Source organism: Chlorocebus sabaeus, chromosome 6 (genome assembly GCF_047675955.1).
Source record: "Chlorocebus sabaeus isolate Y175 chromosome 6, mChlSab1.0.hap1, whole genome shotgun sequence".
Lineage (NCBI taxonomy): Eukaryota > Metazoa > Chordata > Mammalia > Primates > Cercopithecidae > Chlorocebus > Chlorocebus sabaeus.
The window spans coordinates 3,493,062-3,508,946 of record NC_132909.1 but is presented as its reverse complement, the minus strand read 5'-3'; the positions used below and the strand labels follow the sequence as shown (position 1 = coordinate 3,508,946).

At 47.3% G+C, this 15,885-nt stretch overlaps 1 non-coding gene and 1 pseudogene across 1 annotated transcript; one reads left to right on the top strand and one right to left on the bottom strand.

Annotated features, from left to right (window-relative positions):
- Positions 1-861: 861 nt before the first annotated feature.
- On the top strand, positions 862-11,938 carry LOC103235278 (killer cell immunoglobulin-like receptor 3DL1; annotated as a pseudogene).
- Positions 11,939-13,671: 1,733 nt separating this feature from the next.
- LOC119627494 (U6 spliceosomal RNA) lies at positions 13,672-13,778 on the bottom strand. Its single transcript, XR_005243680.2, has one exon. It is a non-coding gene; the product is annotated as a U6 spliceosomal RNA (small nuclear RNA).
- Between the last annotated feature and the right edge of the window lie 2,107 nt (positions 13,779-15,885).

Below are 15,885 nucleotides of genomic sequence, written 5' to 3'. Positions count from 1 at the left end.
AACTTCCGCCTCTCAGGTTCAAGCGATTCTCCTGCCTCAGCCTCTTGAGTAGCTGGCATTACAGGTGCCCGCCACCAGGCATGGCTAATTTTTGTATGTTTAGCAGAGACATGGCTTCACTAGGTTGGCCAGGGAGGTCTCGAACTCCCGACCTCTATTGATCCGTCCACCTCAGCTTCCCAAAGTGCTGGGGGACACTTGATTTTCTATAGCATTGTGTTACTGGATATTTCCATACAATTTAAAATGAGGGAGGCAGAGAGACAGAGAGAGAGAGCGAACCATGAGTTGGGGCTCTGGACTCTCAAGTCATGAGACAAATTGTAGATAAAACGACAAAAATCCAGAATTGACATGTTGTGGGTTTTGCTGATAAAGAACAGTTCTAAGATTGTAAATAATTGCATAATCCTTCCCTGGGTATTTAAATCATTTAAACTGGTTCTGCTGTCATACTAGAAATACAAGCATGAAACATCCTAATGGTTTATTCATCACAATTGCCCTGACAACGTTCATAATACCTATTAGATATTTTGCATATTACACACGAAGAAGAGTTTGAAACACAGATAAAAACGACAAAAATACATGAAAAGTCTTTCACGTCAGCACAGACTTTAGTCACCTCGTGTCCGGGAGGTTGGATCTGAGATGTGTTTTGAGCTGGTCATAGTGAAGGACGCAAGGTGTCAGTTCTAGTGAGAACAATTTCCAGGAAGCCATTTTCCCCTCTTGAGTGAGCACCCGCTGCACCTCATGCAAGGTAGGAAGAGCCAGCGTACGTCACCCTCCCATGATGTGGTCAGCACGTCAACTGCATGGGCAGGGCGCCAGATAACATCCTGTGCGCTGCTGAGCTGAGCTGGGGCGCGGCCGCCTGTCTGCACTGGCAGCACCATGTCGCTCATGGTCGTCAGCGTGGCGTGTGTTGGTGAGTCCCGGAAGGGAATTGGCGGAGGAAGCGCTGGGGTGGAGATCTGGGCCTGGAGTGGGGATATGGGCCTGGGGTGGAGATATGGGCCTGACATGGAAGGATGGGCCTGTAATGGAGATATCAGCCTGGAGTAGAGATATGAAGCTGGAATAGAGATAGGATCCTGGAGTAGAGACATGAGCGTGGAGTGGAGATACGGGTCTAGAGTGGAGATATGGGCCTGGGCTGGAGATCTGGGCCTGGAGTGGAGATAGGATCCTGGAGTGGAGATCTGTTCCTGGAGTAGAGATATGGGCCTGGAGTGGAGATATGGGTCTGGAGTGGAGACATGGGTCTGGAGTGGAGATATGGTTCTGGAGAGGAGATATGAGCCTGGAGAGGAGATATGAGCCTGGGGTGGAGATATGGGTCTGGAGTGCAGATATGGGCCTGGAGTGGAGATATGGGTCTGGAGAAGAGATATGAGCCTGGAGAGGAGATATGGGCCTGGGGTTGAGATATGGGTCTGGAGTGGAGATATGGGCCTGGAGTGGAGATATGGGTCTGGAGAGGAGATATGAGCCTGGAGAGGAGATATGGGCCTGGGGTGGAGATAGAGGCCTGGAGTGGAGATAGGATCCTGCAGTGGAGATATGAGCATGGAGAGGAGATGGGAGCCTGGAGTGGACATATGGGACTGGGGTGGAGATATGAACCTGGAGTGCAGATATTAGCCTGGAGGGGAGATATGAGCCTGGAGTGGAGATATGGGCCTGGAGGGCAGATAGGAGCCTGGAGGGGAGATATGGGCCTGGAGTAGAGATATCAGCGTGGAGTGGACATGTGGGCCTGTTGTGTAGATCTAGGCCTGGGTGCAGATCTGGATCCGGAGGCTGGGTCTCTGCACAGCTGACATCCCTGCTGCGGGGGCAGGTGGGCAGCCAGGGTGAGTTTACCTTCAGCCCAGCAAGGGCCTGGCTGCCCAGACGCACAGCCCCGTGGGGGCAGCAGGGGAGGCCCTGGTTTGCCTGCAGATGGATCATCCATCATGATCTTTCTTTCCAGGGTTCTTCTTGGTCCAGAGGGCCTGTCCACACACGGGTGAGTCCTTCCCCAAACCTTAGGGTGTCATCTCCCCACCTAAGAGGATTTTCCTGAAACAGGAGGGAAGTCCTGTCAGAGAGTCTCTCATAAACTAAGAAGGGGGGACCCTGGGGTGCTCGGCTCACACTTCTGACCTCGTCCTCTCTGGCCTTTCTTACCCTTGGCTGAGTCAAGCTCTGTGAAGACCGGGGTGAGCTTGGGGTGCTCCAAGCTGAGGTGTGCAGGGAGGAAGTGGTGTCAGCAACTGAGGAAGGGAGGGAAGCAGTGCTAGGAACAGCAGGTCCTCTGAAGACAAAGGTGTAACTCACACCCTCCAGTGTTTCCATGACGGTCAGGGCTGCAGTGTGGCTGCTGTCATTCTACCAGAAGAGGTGGGGAAACCACAGCCATGACCCTGACATTCCAAATCTCATGTTGGGGGCTCAGTTCATGCACTGGCTGATATTCCATTCACAAGGGACATGCCCTCCATGCCGTGTCTACTTTGTGTTGTTTTATGTGAGTCATCTTGAAGTGTTAAAATCTAGTAAGAGTCCCTTATTCAGCACTTGTTCAAAGCTCTCAGCTGACACCTTTGTTGTAGGGAGACGCCATGTCTATGTGGGATGGGTTCTTCCTGTAGCCCTGGACACCCAGGTGTGGTAGGAGCCTTAGAAACATGGAAAGGGGAAGAATCTTCTGAGCACAGGGAGGGAGGGGTGGCTCCACATCCTCCTCTCTAAGGCGGCACCTCCTTCTCCCCCAGGTGGTCAGGACAAGACCTTCCTGTCTGCCCGGCCCAGCGATCTGGTGCCTCAGGGAGGACACGTGACTCTTCGGTGTCACTATCCTCGTGGGTTTAACAACTTTACCAACTTCACTCTGTACAAAGATGACAGAAGCCACGTTCCCATCTTCCACAGCAGAATATTCCAGCAGAGCTTCCTCATGGGCCCTGTGACCCCGGCACACGCAGGGACCTACAGATGTCGGGGTTCACACCCGCACTCCCCCACTGAGTGGTCGGCACACAGTGATCCCCTGGTGATCAGGGTCACAGGTCAGCGGGCTCCTGTCTGGGCTTCTCCTTGTCCCAACTCCTGAATCCCAGAGCTTCTGCTGGGGGTGTCCGTCAGGGTCCCATCACCCAGGACCTGACTGTCTTTGGGGTAAAGGGGGATTTAATACAGGGAAATGGGTGCTGTGATTAGAAGAATAACTGTCCCCAATATGGTTACATTCTAATCCCTGGAGCCTGTGACTCTTTATGCTATAGGGCAGGGGACTGAAGGGGAAGAGGGAGCTCAGGTTGTTGATGAGTTGACCTTGAGATGGGGAGACGGCCTGGACTGTCCCACTGGGCTCAGTGGAATCACAAGGCACCAAACGAGAGGAGGATGACAAGAGTGGGGATTAGAGCAGCGTCGTGGGAGAGTCCATCAGCCACTGTGGGCTTTGAAGGTGGAGGAAGCCACGAGCCACAATGAAAGGTGGCCTCTACGGGCTGGAGAAGTCAAGAGAATTGCTCCGCTGAGTCTCCAGAGGGAACACAGTTCTGTAGACGCCTTGATTTTAGCCCAGGGAGAACTGGATCCAATTTCTGCCTCTAAAAGTGGAAGGGGTCACTGTATTCTCTCCTGGCACCATGTTTCTGATAATTTTCTGCCACAGCAACAGGAAACCAAGACAGGAACATGGTCAAGGACAAGTTAAGAAACCAAACGATAGCCGGGCATGGTGGTGGGCACGAGTAAACCAATGACTGGATTCAATCGCTTGAATCCGGGAGGCAGAAATTGCAGTGAGCCAAGACCACACCACTATACTCCAGCCTGGGTGAAAAAGTGACACTCTGTCTCAAAAATCAATTAATTAATCAATGAATTAAAGAAACCAAACAAGGAGAAGGTTGGCAACCCCGAGATCAGGAAGGGCTAGACGTTGATGCCACCACCAGGCTCCATCCACATAGGGAGGGGTCGATGCTCCTAGAACCAGCACCAGGAGCCACCCTGTGGAAGCTGAGGCCATGGAGAAGGCACAGGCATGGCAGGAGAGGCTCCCAATCCCCACCAGGAACAGGGAGTGTGGACACTGGTGCCTGCCTTACTGATCAGTCCATACCTCCTGCCAGGGACTCTAGTTTGTCCAAAAGAGATTGAACCAGGCTGCTAAGAGCCTGGAAATGCAGCCTGCCGTGGTTCCTCTTCCAGCCCCACACAGACAGCAGGAAACAGATTAGTGGGAAACAGATACAACAGCCTAAGAGATGAGGCTGAGCCCAGTGGGAAGGGCATCCGAGGCTACTAGAGACAGACGGACAAAGAGGGAGGGACACAGATGAAGGGAACTGCACCAGGGGATAAAAGACAGGGAGACACAGAGAGGGAGGAGAGAGACAGAGAGCCGGGAGGGGAACCCTCACTCATTCCAGGTGCCATGGATATGATGACAAAGGGAGACGTCTTCTAAACTCACAACTTCTCTTTCTAGGAGTCCACAGAAAACCTTCCCTCCTGGCCCTCCCAGGTCCCCTGGTGAAATCAGGAGAGACGGTCACCCTACAATGTTCGTCAGATATCGTGTTTGAGCACTTCTTTCTGCACAGTGAGGTGAACTTTGAGAAGCCCTTGCACCTTGTTGGAGAGCTCCATGGTGGGGGTTCCCAGGCCAACTATTCCATCAATTCCACGACGTCTGACCTTGCAGGGACCTACAGATGCTACGGTTCTGTCACTCAATCCCACTATGTGTTGTCAGCTCCCAGTGACCCCCTGGACATCGTGATCACAGGTGAGAGTGTCCGGACATTCTTCTCATTGTCACTGGGACACAGAGTGAATGATCCAGTACCTGGAAGCCCCAGGTTGTCATGAGGAAGATGAGTGTGGGATTCTTATGGAGAGAGACTGACTTGGCGAGGTCTGTACCAACAGAGACAGAGAAATAGGAGACACAAGTACAGACCAGGTGTCATAACAGAGGACAGACACAGGGGCCATACAGGGAGGTAGAAAAGAGAGAAAGAGTTAAAGGGGACACCCAGACAGACAGACATGTCCCAGAGACAGTCGTCCTTCTGTGCTGACTTTGCTCAGAGACTCGGCACAGGTTAGAAACTTCATTTCTGTGTTACCTCCACAAAGCGTTTCTACCAGAAGAACCCAAGGACACCCATATTTCTGTCCTGAGTCAGCCCCTGTGGCCTCAGGCCTTGTGGCACCTACAGATGCCGTGTTTGTTCTGACACCTCTGCCTTCCGTACAGTGGAGAGTCATCGTCCAAGGATATCGTGGCCCCAGAATACCAACCCCTGTATGCTGTGTGTACTTGGGGTTCCCAGACTGGATTCTGAGGCTAATATTCCACAGAACCCCACATATGACAGGATTCCTGAGAGACACAGAGAGAAATCAGGAACATCAAAAAGCAAAGACATGGCCGGGCGCGGTGGCTCAAGCCTGTAATCCCAGCACTTTGGGAGGCCGAGACGGGCGGATCACGAGGTCAGGAGATCGAGACCATCCTGGCTAACACAGTGAAACCCCGTCTCTACTAAAAAATACAAAAAACTAGCCGGGCGAGGTGGCGGGCGCCTGTAGTCCCAGCTACTCAGGAGGCTGAGGCAGGAGAATGGCAGGAACCCGGGAGGCGGAGCTTGCAGTGAGCCGAGATCCGGCCACTGCACTCCAGCCTGGGCGACAGAGCGAGACTCTGCCTCAAAAAAAAAAAAAAAAAAAAAAGCAAAGACATAAACACACAGAGAAATGAGCCAGAGGAAGGGGACTGAGACTCACAGACACATAAAGAGAAAAGAGGGCAGGGAAGTGGAGAGAATGATGGAAGGGAGCAGAGAAAAGCTCCAAAATCAGAACCCTGAGGGCGCAGGGCACAAAGACAGAGATAGATAAAGCTGTGGGGATGGATTGCAGAGATTCCAAATAGAACTAGAGAGACTGAGAGGCAGAGAAAGACAAGGAGATGGAGAGAGACAGATGGTAGATGGATAGATAGATAGAGATAGATGATAAATAGGTAGATGATAGATAATGGATGGGTTATAGATACATAGATGGCAATTGATAGATAGATGATACATAGAGATGATTATGACTGATAGATAGATAGATCAATAGATAGATAGATAGACACATGGATAGGTACATAGATACGTAGATGACACATAGAGACAGAGAGGCAGACAGATAGGGAATAGACAGATGATACACAGATATAGATAATAGATAGATGGTGGATAGATAGAGAGACAGACAATTGATAGAGAGATAGATACATGATACATAGATATAGATTACAGATAGATAATTGATAGATTGACAGGTAGTAGATAGATCGATCAATCGATAGATAATAGATAGAAATGTGCAGAAGGTTATGAACAAAACAGAAAGTGAGAAACTCAGAATTAAAGAAAAAGGAAGATCAAGTCAACAATCCAAGGAGGGTCAGAGAGAAGAAAACAATACAAAAAGGGAAAACACACCTCGGGCTGGGGAAGTGAGGTCAGAGACCTAGAGACACAGAGAAAGTGGAAGGAGGAAACAGACAAGAAGAGAGACGGGGTGGAGGGTGACAGAGAGCATTAGACCATAGAGCAGGGCAGGGAGTTCTCAGCTCAGATGTGAGGGGAGCTGTGACAAGGAAGAACCTCCCTAAGGAAACTGCCTCTTCTCCTTCCAGGTATATATAAGAAACCTTCTATCTCAGCCCAGCCAGGCCCCACGGTGCAAGCAGGAGAGAACCTAACCTTGTCCTGCAGCTCCCAACGCCGCTTTGACATGTACCATCTATCCAGGGAGGGGGAGACCCATGAACTTAGGCTTCCTGCAGTGCCAAACATCAATGGAACATTCCAGGCCAACTTCCCTCTGGGCCCTGTGACCCACGGAGGAACCTACAGATGCTTCGGTTCTTTCCATACCACACCCTACCAGTGGTCAGTCCCAAGTGACCCACTGCATGTTTCTGTCACAGGTGAGGAAACTCCATGCCTGTCCCATGTCTTATGATCCCAGAGCCATAGCTGAGGAACTTCCTGCTGATGATGGAGAGAAGCATGGACAGGTTCAGAGAGAAGACCAAGCTTCGGTGTGAGGGCGGGATCAGGACGCAGGATGGCAGAGAGGGCACCTCCAAACCCTCCTGCATGGCCTGCGTGGTGGTCCGCAGTCAGGGCTCCAGGCACCCAGGCAGATGGAGAAACTGGTCAGGACAGACCCAGAGGAGGGAGACTGGGCTCAGTTTGGGGAGATCAGAGATTCCCTCAGCCCCTCAACCTTACCCATTTCCCAGAAACCCATCCCGGCCTCTCACCCACACAGACATATCATCACCAGCAACCCTTACACCCTTTGCTTTTCATTTGAAAAAATATTTGTTGAGGTTAAAAATACCTATAAAATTGACCACCTTTACCATTTTTAAGTGTAAAGTCTAGTGGTCATAAATACATTTATATTCTGTTTGGTTTTTGTTTTTTTTTTTGTTTTTACCCTCCACCATTCCCTTCCTGGCCTCTGGTAGCCACCATTCTACTCTCTACCTTCTTGAGATCCACTTTAGAGCTCCTGCATAAGGGTGAGAATTGGGAATCTTTGTAATGAGCTCCAGTTCCATCCATTGGGCTGCAAATGTCAGGATATTACTGTCTCTATGGATGAGTAGTCTCCACTGTGTGTATGTACTACATTCTCTCTATCCGTTCACCCAACGATGGGCAGGTAGGTGGACTCCACATCTTAGCTACTGTGAACTGTGCTGGAACAGTCATGGGAGTGCAGATAGAACTTCCATACACTGAAGTCCTTTCCTTTGGATGTAAACCCAGTAGTGAATTTGTGAATACTATGAAAATTCTCTTTTTAGTCGTTTGTTTGGTTTTTGTTTTCTTTTTGTTTTTGAGGCTGAGCTTTCCTCTGTAGCCCAGGCTGGAGTGCAACTGACACAATCTAGGCTCATTGCAACCTCCTGGGAGGCAGTGGCCTCCTGGAATCAAATGATTCTTCTGCCTCAGCCTCCCTGGGAGCTGGGATTACAGGTGCACGCCACAACGCCTGGCTACGTTTTGTAGTTTTTAGTACAGACAGGGTTTCCCCATGTTGATCAGGCTGCTCTCAAACTCCTGACCTCAAATGAGGTGCCCGCCTTGGTATCCCAAAGTGCTGGATTACAGGCATGAGCCACCATGCCCAGCCTCTTTTTAGTTTCTTAAAGGACTTCCATATTTTTCTGCATAACGGCTGTATGAATTTACTTTCTTACCAACAGGGTACCAGGGTTCTCCTTTCTCTACCATCTTGCCAGTATTTGTTTTGCCTGTCTTATGGATAAAAACTATTTTAATGGGGTGAGATGAAAATTCATTGTGATTTTTCATTTGTATTTCTCTGATGATGAGTGATACTGAACACTTTCATACACATGATGGCCATTTATATGTTTTGTTTGTGGAGAAATGTCTGTTCAAGTCTTTTGCTCATTTTTTAGTTAAATTGTTTGTTTTATTGAGTTATGTGAGCTTCTTATATTTCTAGTTATAATCCCGTCTCAGATGCATAGTTTGCAAATATTGGCTCCCATTCTGTGGGTTGTCTCTTCACTTTGTTGGTTGCTTATTTTGCAGTGCAGAAGCTGCTTAGTTTGATGTAATCCCCTACGGTCCGTTTTTTGCTTTGATTACTCGTGTTTTTGAGGTTTTAAACAAAATGTCTTTTCTCAGACCGATGTCCTGAAGCATTTCCCCAATATTTTCTTCTACATGTTTCATAGGTTCAGGGCTTAGACTCATGTATTTAATCCATTTGGATTTGACTTTTCTGAATGGTGAGAGGTAGAGGTGCAGTTTCATTCCCTGCATGGAGATAACCCGTTTTCCCTGCATCGTTTATTGAAAAGACTGTCCTTTCCTGATTGTAGGTTCTTGACACTTTTGTCAAAATGCATTGGATTGGCTGGGCATGGTGGCTCACACCTGCAATCCCAGGACTTTCAGAGGCCAAGGTGGGTGGATCACCTGAGACCAGGAGTTCGAGGCCCGCTTGGCCAACATAGTAAAACCCTGTCTCCACTAAAAGTACAAAAATTAGCTGAGCATGGTGGTCACCACCTGTAATACCACTACTCAAGAGTCTGAGGCAAGAGAATTGCTTGAATTCAGGAGACGGAGGTTGCTGTGAGACGAGATTGCACCTCTGCACTCCAGCTTGGGTGACAGAGCAAGATTCCATCTCAAAAAAAAAAAAAAAAAAAAAAAAAAAAAGCCGTTGAATGTAGACGTATAGATTATATCTGTGTTCTTCATTTTTCTCCATTGTTCTATGCATTTTTCTTTATGCCAACATCATGCTGTTTTGCTTACTACAGCTCTGTAACATATTTTTAAGTCAGGTAATGTGATATTCCTGTTTTCTTTCTATATCTTAAAGTCTCAAGACAAGGGGCAAAACATACAAAAATTATGGAGAAGAGGATCCCAGGACTCCCAGAGCCCAGTGTTGGATAACAGAGTGTTGGCCATGAACCAACCTCAAAGATTTCCCTTGAGTAGAGGACAGGCACCCTCATTTCCTCACCTCTCTCCGGTCTCTATTCTAGGAAACCCTTCACGTAGTTGGCCTTCACCCACTGAACCAAACTCCAAAACCGGTGAGTAAAAATCCCTTTTATCTCTGCTTTTGGAAACCTGGGGAGATGGAAGCCTTGGATTCAAGCCTTGGCTCAGCACCTCCCAGCTCTGATTATGGGCCTGTCTTCCACCATCTCTCTGAACTCCAGACACTCCAATAGCAAAAGGGATCTTGGCCCAGCGCAGAGCTCCGTGAAGTCTCTTAATCTCTAATCTTCTGCAGCTGAGACCTCCTACAAGCTGGAAGAATGATTGCAAATCTGACATCCTTCTCAGGAAAAATGCAGTGTTTGTTCTCCCTGCATTCCTAACTAGAGGATAAATTCCTGGGGGCTTGAAAGAGGGAAGGGAAGGGAACATCTAATGAGGCCAAGGTGTTTTAGAGAAGATCCACTTGCCAAGGAATGAACTCCTGTGGGTCATGAGGCAACCCTGGCTGACTCAGCAGAGCAAGAGCCTTGCAGTAAAGAGCCTTGCACGCACACTCCGACTCTCTGACTCATTCATCCATGGCCCCATGCTCAGGCTGTGCAGTTAGAATCCTTTCCTATTGTTGCCATAACACATTTCCACAAAATTGGTGGATGAAAACAAAGCAGCTTTTTAATTATCTTACAGTGCTGTAGCTCAAAGGATGAAATGCACCTCACTGGGCTAAAATCAAGGTGACAGCAAGGCTGCCTTCCCTCCGAAGGTTCCAGGCGAGAATCTGCTCTTCACATGTCCCAGTTTCTAGAGGCTCCCACGTTCCTTGGCTCCTGGTCCCCTTCCTCCTTCCTCAAAACAGAGCAGGAGAAAGCTGGGTCTCCCGCCATCAGGCCGCTTGTCCTGAGGAGACATTCACATGGTTACCTGTCAATCAAGAAACGAGAGACAATCCATAAAAAGGAACTGCTATGATTAGCTTCTTATTGGAGTCTCTTCTTCCTCCAGGTAACCCCAGACACCTGCCTGTTCTGATTGGGACCTCAGTGGTCATGATCCTCTTCACCATCTTCTTCTTTCTCCTGCATCGCTGGTGCTCCAACAAAAAGAGTAAGTGTCATGAAGCAAAGGCCACAGATCTCAGGGCCGTGTGGGGAAGCGGGATGGGAGCACGCAGGTGTGTGTTCCTCACCAGCAGGATGGTCTCTGGCCCAAGGCAGGAGCCACAGAGGCAGGGATTTCGAGAGAGAGCACCAGACACCCTGTCCCTGCCTTCAGCTCACAGACCATTGCCTGATTCTGAACTGTATCCTCACATCCCTGCAGCCACTGACATCCAGGAGAAGGTTCCATGACAGGCAGAAAGTGGGAGACAGAATCAATGGGATGGAAATTGAGAGCTATTCATGGGAAGGGGTCTTGAACTAGAGAGACAGAATGTCTGAGCCTGGCTGTTGGCAGCTGAGGGACCTCGGGCACCTACGGCCTCCCCCTGTGTGTTGGGCTCTGCACATGAAATGAGGACCCAGACGTGCCCTCCCAGCTGCTTTGATGCCTTTTGTCTCCTACAGATGCTGCTGTAATGGACCAAGAGCCTACGGGGGACAGAACAGTGAACAGGGAGGTAGGTCCTCCTTGGCCCAACCTCATGGATACTGCCTTATTCCCTAATAGTCCTGAGGAATGTGAGCCCCTCCCTCACTCAACATTTCCCTCTCTCCAGGACTCTGATGAACCAGAGCCTCAGGAGGTGACATACGCACAGTTGGATCACTGTGTTCTCACACAGGGAAAAATCACTCACCCTTCTCAGAGGCCCAAGAGACCCCCAACAGATACCAGCATGTACATAGAACTTCCAAATGCTGAGCCCAGATCGAAAGTTGTCTTCTATCCACGAGCACCACCGTCAGGCCTTGAAGGGGTCTTCTAGGGAGACAACAGCCCTGTCTCAAAACCAGCTTCACAGCTCCAATGTACCAGCAGCAGGAATCTGAAGGTGTGAGTCTGCATCTTAGAGCATCGCTCTTCCTCACACCACGAATCTGAACGTGCCTCTCTCTCGCTTACAAATGTCTAAGGTCCCCACTGCCTGCTGCAGAGAAAACACACTCCTTTGCTTAGCCCACAATTCTCCATTTCACTTGACCCCAGCCCACCTCTCCAACCTTACTGGCTTACTTCGTAGTCCTACTGGAGGCTGCAGTCACACTGAGGAGCTCACAATTCCAAACATACAAGAGGCTCCCTTTTAACACGGCACTTAGACTCATGCTGTTCCACCTTCCCTCATGCTGTTCCACCTCCCCCCAGACTATCTTTCAGCCTTCTGTCAACAGTGAAACTGAAAAATTTTTTTATCATTTCAATATAGCTCTCTCCTCTTCAAATAAACACGTCTGCCCTCATCCTTTAGGTAATGTGACTCTTTATTCGCCGAAAGTTTCTGGTGTTATCGTTACTATGTCCGTATATGTTCTCCACTGGGTTCTCACCCCTGGACTCTGAGCTTCTGGAAGCAGGTGGAGCCTGATTTCTGTCTGGAACTCCAATTTCCATCCAACGATGCAGCGCATAGGAGGTTGCAAGGATCGTGAATCAGATGAACAAGTGATATTCTTACTCTCTGCAGACCTGGAAAGCTGGCAGAGCCATTCCAAGATGAAACATCTGTAGAGTCATAGGCCTTGTTAGTCTCATCTCCACGGGGACACATGTCCACACATCATCTTCATACTATAAATACACAGTCGCTCCTCCAGACCTGTGGGGTTTACAGGTGTTTGTTGAGCCAACTATAAATCAAAAATATTCAGAGAAAAAATCCACAAAGTTTCAAAAAGCAAAACTATGTTGAATGGACACAAATGAAGTGGTATGTAGGCTGTGTCAGGAATTATAAGTAATCTAGAGATGATTTCATGGACACAGGAGGATGAGCACAGGTCATATGCAAACGCTGTGCCATTTCATGTAAGAGGCTTGAGCACCTGCAGGTTTTGGTGTCTGAGCAGAGATCCTGAAACCAATCACTCACGAATAGTGAAGGATGACGGTATATAATTTTTATTCATGAATTTTAGAAATAAATCCTCAAAATGCACAATAATAAGCAGTGTTTTTACAGTGTGAAATAAGCTTAGATTTATTTTTTCCTACGTGTAACCCTCTGGTCCAATGTTATTTATGGAGAAGACATTCTTTTCCACCTTAACCCACACGGCAGCCTCTGTCAACTATAAAGGGATTGTGCATACACGGATGTATTTTACACTCTTTCCTGCTTAGTGGCTCTCTGTGTCCACTCTCACGAGGATCCTGTACCTTAGGTAGCCTTAGAGAACCCCTTAACATTCGGTAGCCTGAATCCTCTAATTTCTCCTTCCTCTTTAAGATGGCCATTATTATTATTATAGGCTATTTGCTTTTCCATGTGAATTTGTAATCATTTTTCTCATTTCCACCAAAACAATGCTTGTAATTTTGTTGTGACTCCCTTAAATCTACAGAAAAAGTTCTGTCCTGTAGAAACATCATGCAAACCACATACATTCTTTTAAATTCGCTAGTATCCAAAATAAAAAGCTAACAAGAAACAGATAAAATTAATTTAAGTTAATCCCATAGACCCATAATATCCTTAACCCAATAGACCCAAAATATTAACCTAGTAGACCCAAAATATTATTTTATAATCCAAATAGACTCAAAATATTATCATTTCAACATGTAATCATGTGTCCTCTTGGAAAATATCAGATCCCTGTCTAGGTGGGCAAAGGTTTTTCTTTGTAATATCTCATTTCCACATTTCCACTGGGCACAGAAACTGCCCCCAAGGTTCAGGATAATAAGAGGCAGTAGGAAGGGGTAGATGTATCTGCAGGAAAATGACTAAATAAAATTGAGACACCAGAGTTTGGGGAACTCACTAGAACTACAGGGTCAGTGTAGGGGAGGGAATTGGGAGACGTTGATCAAAAGATGCGAAGTTTCAGGTATTCAGGAGGAATCGGTCTGAAGGTCTCTTACACAGCTTGGCCACTATAGTTGACAATACTGTACTCTATACTTGAAATCTACCAGGAGAGGAGATTTTTTTTTTAATATGGAACACTTCACGAATTTGCATGTCATCCTTGCACAGGGGCCATGCTAATCTTCTCTGTATCGTTCCAAGTTTAGTATATGTGCTGCGGAGGCGAGCATGGGAGAGTCCATCTTAAGGGTCCTGAAAGAAAGAAGAAAGAAAAGAAAAGAAAAGAAAGGAAAAGAAAAGAAAGAAGGAAGGAAGGAAGGAAGGAAGGAAGGAAGGAAGGAAGGAAGGAAGGAAGGAAGGGGGAAAGAAGGAAAGAAGGAAAGGAAGGAAGGAAGGGAAAGAAAGAGAGAGAGAAAGAAAGAAAAAGAAAAAGAAGGAAAGAAAGAAAGAGAAAGAAAGAAGGAAAGAAAGAAAAAGAAAGAAAAAGAAAGAAAGAAAGAAAGAAAGAAAGAAAGAAAGAAAGAAAGAAAGAAAGAAAGAAAGAAAGAAGAAAGAAAGAAGGAAAGAAAGAGAAAGAAAGAAAGAAGATAAAGAAAAGAAAGAAACAATAGGCTGGACACAGTGTCTCATGCCTGTAACTCCAGCACTTTGGGAGGCCAAGACAGGCACATCACTTGAGATCGGAAGTTCAAGACCAGCCTGGCCAACATGGTGAAACCCTGTCTCTACTAAAAATACAAAAATTAGTCAGGCATGGTGACACGAGCCTGTGATCCCAGCTACTCAGGAGGCTGAATCAGGAGAATCACTTAAACCCAGGAGGCGGAGGTTGCAGTGAGCCAAGATCCCGCCACTGCTCTCCAGCCTGGGGGACAGAGTGAGACTCCCTCTCAAAAAAAAAAAAAAAGAAATGAAACAATAACCCTGCCAGATGATGGATATGTTAACTAGCTTGACTGTGGCGATCAAGTCACCAGATGATGGATATGTTAACTAGCTTGACTGTGGTGATCATGTCACCAGATGATGGATATGTTAACTAGCTTGACTGTGATGATCATGTCACCAGATGATGGATATGTTAACTAGCTTGACTGTGATGATCATGTCACCATGTATACATACATCAAAACATTAAGTGTAATACACCTTAAATATATACAATTTCCATTTGTCAATCATGTCGCAATAAAGCTGAAAGAAACCTCTAAGTTTCAACTTTATTTTCAGAAAGCTGTGCCATGCTTACCTCAGTACCAAAGTATACTCGAATTCATGGAAATTGCCTTTAAAACTGCAGAGTGGCTGGACGCAGCGGCTCACACCTATAATCCCAGCACTTTGGGAGGTGGAGGTGAAGGCGGGCGGATCATGAGGTCAGGAGTTCGAGATCAGCCTGGCCAACATGGTGAAACTCTGTCTCTACTAAAAATACAAAAAAATAGCTGTGCGTGGTGGCGGGCACCTGTAATCTGAGATACTCAGGAGGCTGAGGCAGGAGAATCGTTTGAACCTTGGAGGCAGAGGTTGCAGTGAGCCGAGATTGTGCCATTGCACTCCAGCCTGGGCGACAGTGAGACTCCACGGCAAAAAAAAAAAAAAAAACTGCAGAGAGTTAAGGCCCTCACTGGCCGCTCTCCGGTACCTCTGAGGTCAGTGGATAGAGAAGCAGCTCCCCTTCTTCTTCCTCAAAACAGAAGCCTCCTCCTTTCTTAGGCGTTTGGGACAAATTCTCCACACAGGTGCAGCTAAGCACTGTAAAGTCCCATCGAGGGTCGAGGGTCTCCATTGAGGGTTGAGGGTCTCCATTGCCAGTCCCAGTTTGGGCTTGTTAGAGTTATGCTGTACAAGGAGAGTGGAACTTATCAATCAACTCTTACTGACCAGTTAGACAGATTCAAGGCAAATTTCCCTACTGGGAAATCCTAAATCCCAAAATATGCAGAGACCAATAGACGCCTCAATTCCTCTGTGTCTCCGTCTAAATCCTTGGATCACTGTGATTCACGTAATTATGTGGCTTGTAATTCCTCGGGCTGCAGAATGGCTACGACAGACTCTGTGCTAAGGGGATTGGTGACAGTTGAGACAGGAACATGGAAGCTATAGCAGTCAGGGTTCTCCAGAAAAAAATAATCAATACTAATAATGATAGATATATAGGTAATGATTGATAGTCAAATAATGATAGATGGATAATGATAATGATATCACAAATAATGATAGATAGATGGATAATGATAGATTTATAGTGATATCACAAATAGCGATAGACAGATAGGTGGATAATGTCAGGTATATAATGATTGATACACGGATAGGGTATTTATATATTGG